Below are 15,617 nucleotides of genomic sequence, written 5' to 3'. Positions count from 1 at the left end.
GGTGTGCGCAAGCGTACTAGCTCTGTTTATCGCTGCCTGCGGGCGCCCCGCCCCCCTATTGCCCGGGGAGCGGACAGTTCTCGGGGCAAACCAATCTTCCGGCTCCCGCCCCGCCCCTCTTCTTTGCCTTCTGAGTGGTGGTAGCCATTCTTTTAATAAACGTTTTTGTGAGGCCCAAATTCAAATCAATACGTGCAACCTTTCTATGCTGTGTCTTCCTGGCATGCCTATGCTTTGTTTCCCCACGAAAGACTGAGCGAGTCACACGCCCTAACTTACCCGTTTCTCAACTCTGAGGGATGAATATTTGGGGCAAAAAAAATTGGGAGTGGGAGGGGTAGAGGAAGAACTCAGGCAGAGTCAGAACAATTGTGAGTCCAATACAAGGGGTAGTTGACCCCTGTCCGCTTCTTATATGGGGAGTGGCTCATATAACTGCTTTTAGACTTGAGCTGAGAAAGTTTAGATTTTATGATGGGGCTTTGCATATAAAGCCCTAAAAGTTTTGACCTGGTGGGTAGAAGGCGGTAAAGTGGGAGAGGCAGAGCCTTTGAGCAGGGAAGTGGGTGGATGGATAAACTATAAAATGTTGAGTATTTTGTTTGACCAGAAGAAAGTAGCAAAAGTTACCAAGTTTTTTGCTATTTTTTATTTGATTACTTCCACCAAGAGAAGAAAACCAAGAAGCAATAGTTCTTCATTCACAAGCGCTGCACAAAGTAAAGACTATTAATTGCGTGGAAAAATACATAGACTTTGTATCATAAGGTTGGCCAAGAGGTAGCTATCTCTCCAAATAATGCCCCCTTTGAAATAATCTGGACACATTAATTCTGAAGAATCAATAAGAATTAATTGGTTCTTAATTATTCCTGTAGAAAAGGAGGGGTGTCAAAGGTAATATAATAATCGCTAACGTTTGAATGCTTATTACGTGATGGACACTGCTCTACTTGCTCTGCATGTATTAATTAATACTCACTATAACTGTTTAGGTAGGTACAGTCTTGAGCCCCAGTTTACAGATGAGGAAGCTGAAGCATACAAAGGTAGGTAATTTGGCCAAGGTTACTGAGCCAGCAAGTGGTGTGTTAACACCCAAGCTGTTTCTTGAATAGGAGCAATTGAAAGAAAAATAGTACAGGCAGTATATACCTCTTGAGTGGCAAATTAAATCAATTTACATGCACTCTTGGTGGGAATATGAATTGGTGCAGCTACTATGGAAAACAGTATGGAGGTTCCTCAAAAAATTAAAATGGCAGTAAACATAGGAGTGCAGATATCTTTTCCAAATACTGATTTCCTTTCTTTTGAATGTATAGCTAGCAGTGGAATTGCTGGGTCATATGGTAGTTCTATTTTTAGGTTTTTTTTGAGGAACCTTCATACTGTTCTCCATAGTGGCTGTACTAGTTTACATTCCCACCAACAGTGTACAAGGGTTCCCCTTTCTCCATACTCTCAACAGCACTTGTTATAGTATGTCTTTTTTTTGTAAAAGCCATTTTAACTGGGGTGAGATGGTATCTCATTGTAGTTTTGATTTACATTTCTCTGATGACTAATGATGTTGAGCATTTTTTCATATATCTTTTGGCCATTTATATATCTTCTTTTAAGAAATGTCTATTCAGGCCAGGCGTGGTGGCTCACACCTGTAATCCTAGCACTCTGAGAGGCTGAGGTGGGAGGGTCACTTGAGCTCAGGAGTTTGAAACCATCCTGAGCAAGAGACCCTGTCTCTACTAAAAATAAAAAAATTAGATGGCTGTGGTGGCGTATTTCTGTAGTCCTAGCTACTCGGGAGGCTGAGGCAGGAAGATCACTTGAGCCCAGGAGTTTGAGGTTGCTGTGAGCTAGGCTCACATCATGGCATTCCAGCCCAGGCAACAGAGTGAGACTCTTGTCTCAAAAAAAAAAAAAAAAAAAAAAAAAAAAAGAAAAGAAAAAGAAAGAAAGAAAAGAAACAGAAATGTCTATTCAGATCTTTTGCTCATTTTTTAATTAGATTATTTGATTTTTTCTTATTAAGTTGCTGGAGCTCATTATATATTCTAGTTATTGATCCTTTGTCAGAGGAGCTCCTTATATATTCTAATTATTAATCCCTTGTCAGATGGGTAGTTTGCAAATATACTCTCCCATTCTGTGGGTTGTCTCTTCACTTTGTTGATTGCTTCCTTTGCTGTGCAGAAGCTTTTCAGCTTGATGTGATCCTATTTGTCCGATTTTGCTTTGGTTGCCTGTGCTTTGACGGTATTACTTGCCCAGACTGATGTCTTAAAGCATTTACACAATGTTTTCTTTTAGTAGTTTCATAGTTTCAGGTCTTAGATTTGACTCTAATCCATCATGATTTAATTTTTGTATATGGTGAGAGATAGGGGTCTAGTTTCATTCTTCTGCATATGGATATCCAGTTTTCCCAGTACCATTTATTGAAGAGACTGTCCTTTCACCACTGTATGTTCCTGGCAACTTTGTCAAAGATAAGTTCACGATAGATGTGTGGGTTTATTTCTGGGTTCTCTATTCTGTTGCATTGATCTATGTATATGTTTTTATGCCATTACCATGCTGTTTTGGTTACTACAGCTCTGTGGTATAATTTAAAGTCAAGTCATGTGATTCTTCCAGTTTTGTTCTTTTTGCTCAAGATGGCTGTGGCTATTCTGGATCTTTTGTGGTTCCATATAAATTTTAGGATTATTTACTCTATTTCTGTGATGAATGTCATTGGTATTTTGATGGGGATTGCATTGAATCCCCATCATTGGGGATTCCTTTGGGCAGTATGGACATTTTAACAATATTGATTCTTCCAATTCATAAGCATGGAATATCTTTCCATCTTATGTGTCCTCTTCAATTTCTTTCATCAATGTTTTATAGTTTTCATTGTAGAGATATTTCACTTCTTTCATTAAGTTTATTCATAGATGTTTTAGTTTATTTGTAGCTATTGTAAATGGGATTATTTTCTTGGTTTCTTTTCAGATTTTTCTAGTTGGTATACAGAAATACTACTGATTTTTGTATGTTGATTTTGTATCCTGCAACTTTACTGAATTTGTTTATCTGTTCTAATAGTTTTTTTGAAGTCTTTATGTTTCTCTAGATATAAGATCATATCATCTACAAAGAAGGATAACTTGACTTCTTCCCTTCCAATTTGTATGTACTTTATTTCTTTCTCTTGTCTGATTGCTCTAGCTAGAACTTCTAGTACTGGTTGAATAATAGTGGTGAAAGTGGGCATCCTTGTCTTGTTCTAGATCTTAGAGGAAAGGCTTTTAGTTTTTTCCCATTCAGTATAATACTTGCTGTGGGTCTGTCATGTATGGCTTTTATCGTGTTGAGGTAAGTTCCTTCTATACTCAGTTTTTTGAGAGTTTTTATTGTGAAAGGATGTTGAATTTTATTGAATGCTTTTCTGGCATCAATTGCAATGATCATATCCTGGCCTGTAAGGTTTGAAGTCTGGTGCCAGATGTATTGCAGTTCCTTTATGTGTTATTTTTTTTTTCTTTTTTCTTGCTTCCCTAAGACCATTTATTTATCCATGACCTTTGGGAGCTTGGTTATTAAATGCTTCAAGGTAGTCTTATTTGGGTTAAATCTGCTTGGTGTTCTATGACCTTCTCATACCTGAATATTGATATCTTTCTCTAGGTTTGGAAAATTCTGTTATTATTTCTTTCAATAAATTTTCTACTCCAATCTCTCTCACACCTCCTCTTTAAGGCCAATAAGTCTTAGATTTGTCTTTCTGAGGCTATTTTCTTTATCTTGTAGGTGTGCTTTATTCTTTTTTACTGTTTTTTATTTTTTCTCTTTTGACTATGTATTTTCTTTTCTTTTTTTTTTTTTTTTTTGAGACAGAGTCTCACTCTGTTGCCCAGGCTAGAGTGAGTGCCGTGGCATCAGCCTAGCTCACAGCAACCTCAAACTCCTGAGCTCAAGCGATCCTCCTGTCTCAGCCTCCCGAGTAGCTGGGACTACAGGCATGCGCCACCATGCCCGGCTAATTTTTTCTATATATATTTTTAGCTGTCCATATAATTTCTTTCTATTTTTAGTAGAGGTGGGGTCTCGCTCTTGCTCAGGCTGGTCTCGAACTCCTGAGCTCAAACGATCCGCCCACCTCGGCCTCCCAGAGTGCTATGACTATGTATTTTCAAATAGCCTGTCTTCAGGTTCACTAATTCTTTTTTCTGCTCAATCAATTCTGCTGTTGAGAGACTCTGATACATTTCTCAGTTTGACAATTGAATTTTTCAGCTCCAGAATTTCTGTTTGATTTTTTTCTATTTCAATCTTTTTGTTAAATTTCTCTGATAGGCTTCTGAATTTCTTCTCTATGTTGCCTTGATGTTCATTGAGCTTCTTCAGAATAGCTGTTTTGAATTCTTCATCTGAAAGGTGACATCTCTCCATCACTCCAGGTTTGGTCCCTGGTACCTTATTTAGTTTGTTTGGTGTGTTCATGTGTTCTTGGACTTCTTGATGCTAATAGATGTTCGTTGATGTCTGGGTATTGAAGAGTTGTGTATTATTCTAATCTTAAAAGTCCTGTCTTATTCAAACCTGTCCTTAAGATGGCTTTCTAGATATTCAAAGGAAATTGAGTGTTGCGATGGCCACTGCAGCAGTTTCAGCACTGGGGATGCCCCAAGCCCAGTAATGCCATGACTTTTGCAGACTCCTGGTGGTACTACCTTGGTGGACTTGGGTAAGATACAGGAGAAGTCCCCAGATTACCAGGCAGTCTCTCACTCTCTTCCCTCACTTTCTGTGCTGGGCTGCTGGAGTTGGAGGAGGAGTGATCTGCGCACTCCCTTGTGGCCACCAGTGCCAGGTTACACCTGAAGCCAGCCCAGTCTCATCCAAAGCTCATGGTGACTATTGCCTGGCTACCTCTGATGTTTATTCAATTCTCAAGGGCTCTTTAGTCAGCAGGTGGCAAATCCTGCCAGGACTGGGTCCTTCCCTTCAGGGCAGCATGTTTCCTTCTGGCCCACATTGGGTCTAGAAATGCCATACAGGAACTAAGGTCTGGAATCAGGGGCTTTAGGAATCTGCTTAGTACTTTATTTTACTGTGGCTGAGCTTATATTCTTAAGTTGCAAAACAAAGTCCTCTACACTCTTCCCTTTCCTTTCTCCAAGCAGAAGGAATTGGGGAGGGGTGATATAGGCACTGGCTTGGCTGCCACCACTGGTGTCTCACTGGGTCACATGCAGCCCAAATCCACTGGCTCCAAGCCAGCACGGAGGCAGGAATTGTGTAAGGACTGCATCCTTTGCAGCCTGACTGCCTTACAAATTTATTTCAGGTCCCAGGCTGCTTTTTTAACAGCACTGGTGGAGCAGTGGGGCTAGCCAGAACTCAGATTTCAGGGTGGAGGATTTCCCTCCGTCTGGGCTGGTCTAAATATACCCTCTGTGGGCACCAGCATTATTCCACCCTGTGCTGTGGTTCCCTGTGACAGGGCAGCCCTGAGTTCCAATGCAAAATTCCATAATTACTTCACTCTCCCGTGGGCACACAGATTCTCTCTCCACCCAGCATGTTGGCATAGCATTGCCAGGGAATGGGGGAGGAGTGCTGTAGGCAATGCAAGATTGTCTTTTCTGCCCTCTTCAATGCCTCTGTCCTTGATATAATGTTAAAACCAGGTACTGTGATTGCTCACCTGATTTTTGCTTCTTCTGAAGGTGCTTCCTTGTGTGGATAGTTGTTGAATTTGGTGTTAGTTTGGAGGGAGTATTGCTGGAGGTTTCTATTTGCCCATCTTGCTCCACCCCCTCTCATAACATCTCTTTTTAATGTTGCTAAAATGAATCATTCATTTTCATCTGATAGTTTTATCAGTTGATGATTTTTGCTTGAATCAATTAACCACAGGTTATAAAATGACTTTATAATTCTATCATTCCTTTCGCATTTGTTTGCCAGAATTCTTCTATAAAGAGCTTTCCTTGAGCAATTAGAAATATTTGGATATCCAGAAATACAGTTCACACTACAAAGGCAGGAAAAATGCTTAATTCTCTTATTTAAATTATCATTTTTTCCACTAAAATAAGTTAGTACTTTAGTTAATTCTAATGTGTCTAGTTTATTTTTAGTATCTTTATGAACTCATAAATTTTTTACATATGCAAAATATTTTAGCCAATTGCATTCATTATGCTTTTTGATATTTAAATGATCCTATCTGGCCATTGGGAGTTCCTTCATGTTGGCTCCTGTGTCCTTTTGACAAGATCCTTCAATCTTTGATAGCTTCCTTGCTTTTTAGCACAACCAGATGTCCCAGGCTCATCTTGTATATTTCCCCATCCCAGCTATCCCTCCAAGGAGCTGTAGTTCCTTTTAGTATGGAATGGTATTTAGAACACACAGTTTGGGTGCTAAGTGTGTTCATCGTTATTGGGCTGTCATTGTTTCTAAGCAATATACATTTTTATAAGAAAAAATTAATACTAATATTTCCAATTCAAATTTAACATTACAAGATTTTTAGATCCTGCTTTAATCTGTTCCTGCCAATATAACAAAATGCCTTAGACTGAGGTGTTTATAAATAATAGAAATTTATTTCTCATAGTTCTGGAAACTAGAAAGTCCAAGATCAAGGTGCTGGCACATTCAGTGTCTGGTGAGGGCTCCCTTTCTTCTAACGTGGCACCTTGTTGCTGTGTCTTCACAAGTGGAAGGAATGAACAGCTGTTTGCATCTCTTTTATATCTTATATCTAATCCCATTCAGGAGGGCTCCGCTCTCGTGACTTAATCACCTCCTAAAGGCCTCACCTCTTAATACTATCACATTGGTGATTAAGTTTAAACATATGAATGGGGGGGGGGACACATTTAGACCATAGCAAATTCTTTAAGTTCTATTCTCTTTATTCTTGCACTGAGAAACTCTTGGTTCCTAACAACATTAATAAAATTACTTATTTGTATTATGCTATAACAGTTAGTAGAGTTTCAAAACAATACCAGTATCACTACTAACAATTAGACTATTTATATTCAGTTTAGGGTATTTTGCATCTTCAATTGTATATAGTATAAATTGCACTAAGGCTGTATAGTCAAAATATTATTCTAGGCTGGACACGGTGGCTCATGCCTGTAATCCTAGCACTCTGGGAGGCAGAGGCAGGAGGATAGATTGAGCTCAGGAGTTGAAGACCAGCTTATACACGAGAAAAACCCTGTCTCTACTAGAAACAGAAAAAATTAGCTGGGTATGGTGGTGTGCACCTGTAGTCCCAGCTACTCAGGAGGCTGAGGCAGAGGAATCACTTGAGCCGAGGAGTTTCAGGTTGCGATGAGCTATGATGACCCCACTGCACTCTAGCCAGGACAACAGAGCAAGACTCTGTCTCCAAAAAAATATATATTATTTTAAAGTTATTTGAAATAATTTGTTTTTCTGTATGTGGTTATATCACCACCTGGATATATAAATAGGTTCATTTGTTTCTGTTTTATTTTTAGGAATATCTTTTTAGCTTTTTGGCTTAATTTTAATTTTGAATATGTAAAACATTTATATATTACCAAAATTAAAACTGTATCAGAGAAGTCTCACTTCCTTCTCTGTTCCCTCCATTCTGTTACCCTAATGCCTCCCTTTCCCATACATAATCATTTTTATTAGCTTTTGGTTCATCCTTCCAGTATTTGTTTTGGGTAGAACTATATATAAAAATTCTAATGGATCAGATAGTTAAATGTAAAAAGTGAAACTACATATTATTAGAAACAAAGTGGATAATTTCCTTTATTACCTGGGCAATAAAGGGGAAAAAAAAGATAAATTTGTGTGCATTTGTTTGAGTGTGTGCTCCATATATCCCATATATTCATGTCCTCCTTCTTAAATGTAAGGTAACGTGTACTATATGTACTATTCTGCATGTATAGATTACAAAGACTTTAAAAACATTTCAATTCTTCATGGGCTAGAGAGTGTAGGGAAAAAAACATATTGAAAGTCAAAAATGAGCATGAATAAACTATAGGGTCTAGGATATGGATAGGATCTATATTAGTCAGGGTTCTCCAAAGAAACAGAACCAAGAGGAGATCTATATTTATATCTATAATCTCTCCTTATGTATATATATTTATATAGAGAGAGATTAATTGATTTTAAGGAATTGGCTCATGTACTTGTAAAGGCTTGGTGACTCCAAACTCTGCAGGGTGGGCTTCTAGGCTGGAGACCCAGGGAAAAGTTGTACTTTCCATCTACGATACAGTCTGCTGGCAGAATCCCTCCTCTTTTTCTACTGAGGCCTTAACTGATTGGACAAGGCCACCCACATTATGGAGGCAATCTGCTTTACTCAAAGCCTACTGATTTAAATGTTAATCTCATCTAACAAATACTTTCACAGAAACATCAAAAATAATCTTTGACCAAATATCTGGGTACCATGGCCTAGCCAAGTTGACACATAAAATTAACCATCGCAGTATCAAAATATGCCATTTGGATAATAAACATATAAAGATATACAGGAATGAAGCTATAAAAGTCAGGAAAGCAGTTTAATCTGGGGAGGAAGAGGGAGTTTGTAATCATGGTAGGGGTGTGAGGGGCTTGTAAGGTGGCTGGACAAGTTTTATTTCTTGATCCAAGTGTTGGTTGTGAGAGTATTCATCTTAAAATAGATTCTATTTAGAATATATAATATAGATTATATTTATTAATATATAATACTGATTATTACCTACATATTTGTTTGGTGTGGTTTTCTGTATCTGTATTTATTCACAGTAAAAAGATTTTTTAATGTGTTATGTGTTAAAGATGGTTTAAACAAAGCTATATTAAATATTTGAGGTTAAATGATAGACTATAATAATGATGCTGATTTTTTGTATAGCTATTTAATTAGAAACAATTTCAACTTATTGAAATGTTTTTAAAAATCTTAATTTAAAAAAGTTTTTAAATTTAAAAAAGAAAAAATTTCAAAGGAGTTCTGTGCAAACGTTTATGTAACAGTATCACTGTTTGAATAAAGATATAATATACCCTTGTAGCTACTTTAAGTGAAAATTCTTATTTAAATAAATAATTTATAGTACATTTTTAAAAATCATTGTATTGAATTACATATACAGGTGGTCCCCAGTTAGGGACAAGATACATTCCTGAGAACGTCTTTAGGTCAGATTTATATGTAACTTGGATCCCTGATGAACAGTGCATATATGGTAATAATAATAATAATACCAATACTGTAATGGCTCATATGTGGTAATCATAATACAGTGTAATGCTGTAATAATAATAATACCTCAGTATTGCAATAATAAGTTACAGAAACTATGGTACTCTTTCTTTTAATTCAAACAAACAGAATATAAAAACAAACTCATATAAAACGTTTAGATAGGAGAAATTTCAAAAAAGAATATTAAAGGTTAACACTACCCCAATGTTGCATCAATGCTAGACTAATAGGAATGTTATGCTTATTTTGATATTCTAACCAAATCAGTAATAACCTTTTCCATTTCAATAATTAATCCACTACACTGCTTAGTAATAATTGATGCTTTCGTTGGAGCACTGCCTTCCACATGTTCCATTCTTCTCACTTTATCCTTCATAATTGTTCCCATAGTGGAGCAGCTGAAGCCTAACGCTTTCCCTATGAACAATGGCATCTGGCCTTTCTCTGAACGCTTAATTATTAATATTTCTTTTTTCATTTCCATTGTAATCACCTTTCTTTTTGCTTCAGGTTCACTCGGACTTGCAGTGGACTTTCCCTTTGGAGGCATGGTCATAAGGGTAAACACAGACTCACAAAATCCAATAAAAAAGTTAAGACGTAAGTGATGCTGTGTGTAAGCTACCATATGAACAATGAAACTAGCCGCTAGGGAAAGATGCCGTGGGGAGGAACCACTCACACTATGTGGGTTTGTTTACATGTTCAGAAGGAACTAGTTCCCAAATTATTTATTTAATTATTTAATTATAAATTATCCTTATGGGGAGCCTTGGGAGCCCGTTCGTAAGTACAGAATGCCATAAGTCAGGTCATCCATAACCCGGGGACTGCCTGTATATGCATTTATTATCATGAAAATATTGTGCTGGATGGAGATTATGAAATATCAGTTATCCACTTCATTTTCTCAGGGCAGAACTGCATGGAAGTTATCTCAAAACAATATTTGATTTTTTCCTTTCCTTTTCCTTGCCTCCCCCATCTCCTTACTTTTCTCCCACCCGTCTATTCTTCTTTTCTACTCTCAAACTATTAGGAAGCTAACGAAGTCTAAGCTTTAGGGGCCCCGTTTCCATAAGCCCCTTCCAATGCTCTGGTTGGGTCCCTAGCAATGTGTTTATTTGAGTATGTTTTCATAAAGTTGTCAAAAGTAAGAGATTTTGACCTCAGCTGGTGAAGATTCTGTGTTTCTTTACCATTGATCAAATGTTCCCTCCCATCTGGTGGTACTGAGTGACTACAGGCATTTTGGGGATTCAGCCACAATGAAACTAAGTTGGGGGGATGCAGAACTTTGGGTTAATGAGGCATGTTTATTATTGGTTCATGTTCCCTTCCATATCTAGATAGGTTGGTGCTCCCTGCCCGGGGATAGGAAGGGTTTCCAGGAATATTTTGCTGATTCATCCTGCACAAGATCACATCACTATGTGAAAATATCTTACAACAACAGGTATTGGAAATATATGTGCAAGTAAGCAGAGGCTTCAGTTTTCATTGATGCCTCATCAGGAACAAAACGAATATTCTTAGTAATGCAGAATATGTGATTATAAACACAAATTTGTGTGTGTGTGTGTTTGTTTTGTTTTTGTTTTTTGAGATGAGATCTTGCTCTGTCACCCAGGCTTGAGTGCAGTGGTACAATCATAGCTCACCGTAACCTCCAACTCCTAGGCTCAAGCGATCCTCCTGCCTTAGCCTCCCAAGTAGTTGGGACTACAGGCACACACCACCGTGCCCAGCTAATATTTAAAAACTTTTTTTTCGAGTCAGGTCTTGCTATGTTGCCCAGGCTGGTCTCAGACTCCTGGTCTCAAGTGATACTCCTGCCTCAGTCTCCCAAAGTGCTGGGGTTATAGGCGTGAGCCACCACACCCCACCTTTTTTATGTTTTAATGAGACTCATACAAAATAAAATTCGTCAGAATTCTTGTATTCATAACCTATGTTTATGATAGTAGCCAGCTTTTCAGAAATTGTAATGTGTTGTGATTTCTTTTCTCATTCTAAATAATCACTTTTATACTTTAAAAATGTCAGGAGGGGGTAGACATACCATACCAATACTATATCTTCCTGATATTTATTTTTATTTTGTCTTGAAAAATAAGAAAATTTGGGCTACGTTGTGAATGAGCAGAGGTATTTATCTAGCAGATCTTTTTTAAGAGGAGATACAAATGGTAATTTAATGTATTTTTTTACTGCCAATAGAGCTCTTAATGAGATATTTCTTCTGCAAAAGTGAGGGAGAGGTGATGGGTTATGATTTTCCTCTGGCCTTATTTTAGCATTAAACAAAATAAAGGCACTAACTAGAACCCTGCTGAGTGAACAAGGTTTATGACTAGATCACTTATTCTTCCACATTTAGGTCAGATCAAAACAAATTTTATCTTAAGAAAGAATAAAAATGGACACTATAAAATGCAATTGAAATATTCCTCAAGCATATTTGCCCATGCCACTTAGAGTGAAAACCATTAAGTTCTTCCTCAAAGAATAATTTTCATTTCAATCATAGTTCCTACCTAGAAGGCACTTTCACCATTTTCTGAGCTGACTTGTAACATTTGAATACAGTGATTAAAACTGTACTTCTTGGGGTAATATTATGTATAGGCTGCCTGGAGGTCTAGATATGAATTAAATAACTTGGCGTATACTGGATACTTCAAGAAAAATTTCTTAAATGTCTTGTATGAAATGTGCACTGAGTTCTGTCCAGCTATTTCCTGAAAGAGTCTGGAAACATCAAGATCATTCCAAAAGCTGCCTGAAGTACAGCAGTGAACTCCTGTTCTGTTATTAAACCATTCTCATCAATATCAAAAAGCTTACATGACATTTGCAGAATCTTTCCAATGTTGGCAGGATTGCACAGGACAGTTAGACCTATGACATACTCTCTGAAGTCCATGCTGTCATCATTATTCCTGTCGAAGAGGGCAAAAAGTTGTTTGAAGGGCTCTGAAACTGGGAGCTTTAAATAAATTGAAAATTCTTCAATTCCTGTCTGCCCTCCTTTTGAGGCAACTGTAGTTGCAGCATTTTCATCCAAATGCTTATGAATATTATCCCAATCTAATTTCAATTTCTGGCTAAGTTTTGTAAAATCCACCAAACCAGTATCCACGGGTAGATGAAGTTTACCAACAAAAATCATCAGTCTGCAGTTTTCATAAGTGTGCTCTGTAATAGGCACCCCCCAAAGCATTTGCCATGTTGATGCATGCTGTATTGGCAAAAAGAATGGGGTCTTTTTTTTTCCTTCAGCATTTGGGATATAAACAGGCATAAACTCAACTTCCACCCTGACGAAGGGTTGACTCAGGGTCAGCATACAAGCCTGCCAGGTCCAGGTCACACCATGTCCAGGGTGTTTGGACTGGCTGCACAGGAACACCTGGAGAGAAGGCCTGTAATTTAAAAGTGACTAGACAAGAGTGATTGGTGCACAGTCCTTCTGGGAAAATCAGGATCTGTGGCCACTTCCTGTGGATGTCACTGCCTTCAGGATTTCATTCCAGGTATTGCTCCTGGAATTGTGGTCTTCTCGGGTCACAAGCACTGGCTGCATTAACAGTAGGAATTTCCCAGCCTATGGGATATGTGCATTTTAACTTGCAGAGACCACCGAGGGTAACCCCGCCATGACACAGGCGATTGCATGGAAGAAAGTGGAGCATGATGCTTTAACAAAGATGGAGGCCTGGTTCCAGGTGGCCTTTTTCCCTTTCACTTTCACCAAGAATCCAGTGAAAAAGATAGCCGCCAGAAGCAGGAGCTTGAGGGCTGGTTTCACCAGTTTCCTTCTCCAAGTCTTGGCGGGCTTGGCAGGTTGAGCCGGACGGCCAAAGGGGGAAAGCGTGGCCACCGGCCAAAGGAAGATGAAGAGGAACGTGATGAAGGGCCCTCGCTCTGGCACCAGCACAGCCCCCATGAGGATGATGTAGGCCCAGCGCCACGCACTGATGCGTGTCTGCTGAAGGAAGGGGTTGGCCACCGCCGGAGAGTATAAGGACTTGATCACCTACAGGGCGACTGCAGACTCCATCACCTCCACGTGAGACTCCCTTATCTCCACGTCGGAGTCTGTGGACGACTGAGCCATGAAGCCCACTTCTCAGTAGAAGCGGGATGTGGGTGGCCTGGATCTGGGGACAGCCTCTGGCATGCACCCCTTCCCCAGGTTCAAATGCTTTTTTAGTTTGCACATAATTACAACTCTTAGAGGCAACTGTGGATTAATAGGAAATGATGTGTTACCTTTAAAATAAGAAAAATCAAAGATGGTATATTATGTAACAGGAGAATTAGAATCATATCAACAGAACAATCTTTTTCCTGAGTTTATGTGTATTTTGAAGTTAAAAAAAGAATAATCTCTTTTGTTTTTTGTGAACATCTTGCTTTTGACATATATGCTTAATAAATTATTCTCACATAATTTCTGACGTTTATATTATGCATATATTATATACCTAGTAGGGATATATTAATTTGAATAGATGAATATTAATTACAACTTATTAATTTAGGTGCCATTACTAGTAATGTTTACTTACTGTGATCCGTTTTGAGAGTAAGTCAAATTCATTGCTTCCCTACACATTGATTTCTACGGAGACAGTAATATCTCTTTATCCTAGAGGCTTAACTGATGGCACCCTTGAGCCTTTACATCTGTTACAAGTACTTTTCCATATCCATTGAAAATTAGAGTACATTCATTATGATTGGCCAGAATTGGCCATGGCAGATTTGATTTACAGTCTTAGCATTAGTCCACATGAACCTGTCAGCATTCCAAACTGACATAGGTTGCAAAAGCAACGAACCTAAAAATCACCTTTGTCAGTAACAGGTTTTCATTAAAATAAGTCAGGATTACTCTATTGTGTCAACACGCAGGAAGTCCTATTCCTTCCTTGGGTGCTGCCCATCAGAAATGATCCAGGAGGGAAGCACAAAGTTGGTGTGAAGCAGGCTTTCTTCTATCCTTGTAGCATTTGCAACCCTGACAATGCTCTATAGCAGCAGTTCCCAACCTTTTTGGCACCAGGGACCAGTTTCGTGGAAGACAATTTTCCCACTGAAGGGGGATGGTGGATGGTTGGGGGGGTGGGTAGGCAGAGCTCTGCAGCCAGGTCCCTAACATGCCACCAACCGGTATTAGTCCGAGGTCTGGGGGTTGGGGACCACAGCTCTGTGGAATATTCCTACAGAGGAATTGCTAATTTGAATTCCTTTTCCCAGAATTAAAGGTAAAGTTGTAGGTTTCCGAGAGATGTTTCCATCTATTGAAACACACCAATTTACTGCTAAAACAGGAAGAGTGTTGTGGATACCAAAGTCTGTTAAATGGAATTGATGTAAGTAGAAAGATCATAGCCTTTCCAGCCAGATGGATCTAGGTCAGATCCTGGCTCCAGCACTTACACTGGGGCATTGGCAAAGTTATTCATTAAACCTCATTTTTACCATCTACAGATTGGTGGCACTCTCTACCTTGCAATGTTGTTATGAGGGGCCAGTATACTGTATAGAGAGAACTGGGCTTTTATTGTAAATACAAGTTGCTATGACACAATAATGAGAATTCTTAGGGACATTCCACTTTCCTGTCACTATCAGAACTGTGCTTAGTGAGGGAGGCATTCCTTTCACCAAGGTAGGGCTTATTTGGAAAAACTGTAGTCTCCAAGGTGCTGTTATTTGGCAATGTTACTGGCTGTCTCTTATGTCCAAGGAGAACAACCCAAGAGTAGTAGTCCCTTGAGCTGGTATTGTTCTCTATTCTGTAACTCTTTTCCCACTGTTATTAATAATGTTCACTTCTACTGTTGAATACCTGTTTAACTGCATTCTGTGTATGCTTAACAGAAACTTTCATGTTGCCATGTCATCTTTTTTTAATATTTTCCCCACAGTGCCTAGCAGTATGTCAGATATATTATGTATTCATTAAGAAAATATTTACTTATTGTAGGCCTACAATGTGCCAGGCCCAGACTTTCGGTATATATCAGTTAACAAAACAATAAAAAATCCCTGCCCTGTGGAACTTAGATTCAAGTAGTGCAGATAGTAAGTACAGTATTCAATTCTTGTTGCATTGAATGGGGCAAAAGGACATTTTGATCCTTTTTCTAAATCTCTCACCAATTAAGCTGGAGAATCGAGGCAAGTAATTTAATAAATATGCTTCCCTACTTTGTAATGTTTAAAATTATATATGTATAAATATGATATATATATGAGAATCTCCACATCATCTCTTTTTTTTTTTTTTTTTTTTTTTTTTTTTTTTTGTTGAGACAGAGTCTCACTTTGTTGC

Source organism: Eulemur rufifrons, chromosome 8 (assembly GCF_041146395.1).
Source record: "Eulemur rufifrons isolate Redbay chromosome 8, OSU_ERuf_1, whole genome shotgun sequence".
NCBI lineage: Eukaryota > Metazoa > Chordata > Mammalia > Primates > Lemuridae > Eulemur > Eulemur rufifrons.
Note: the sequence above shows the minus strand (reverse complement) of the source record.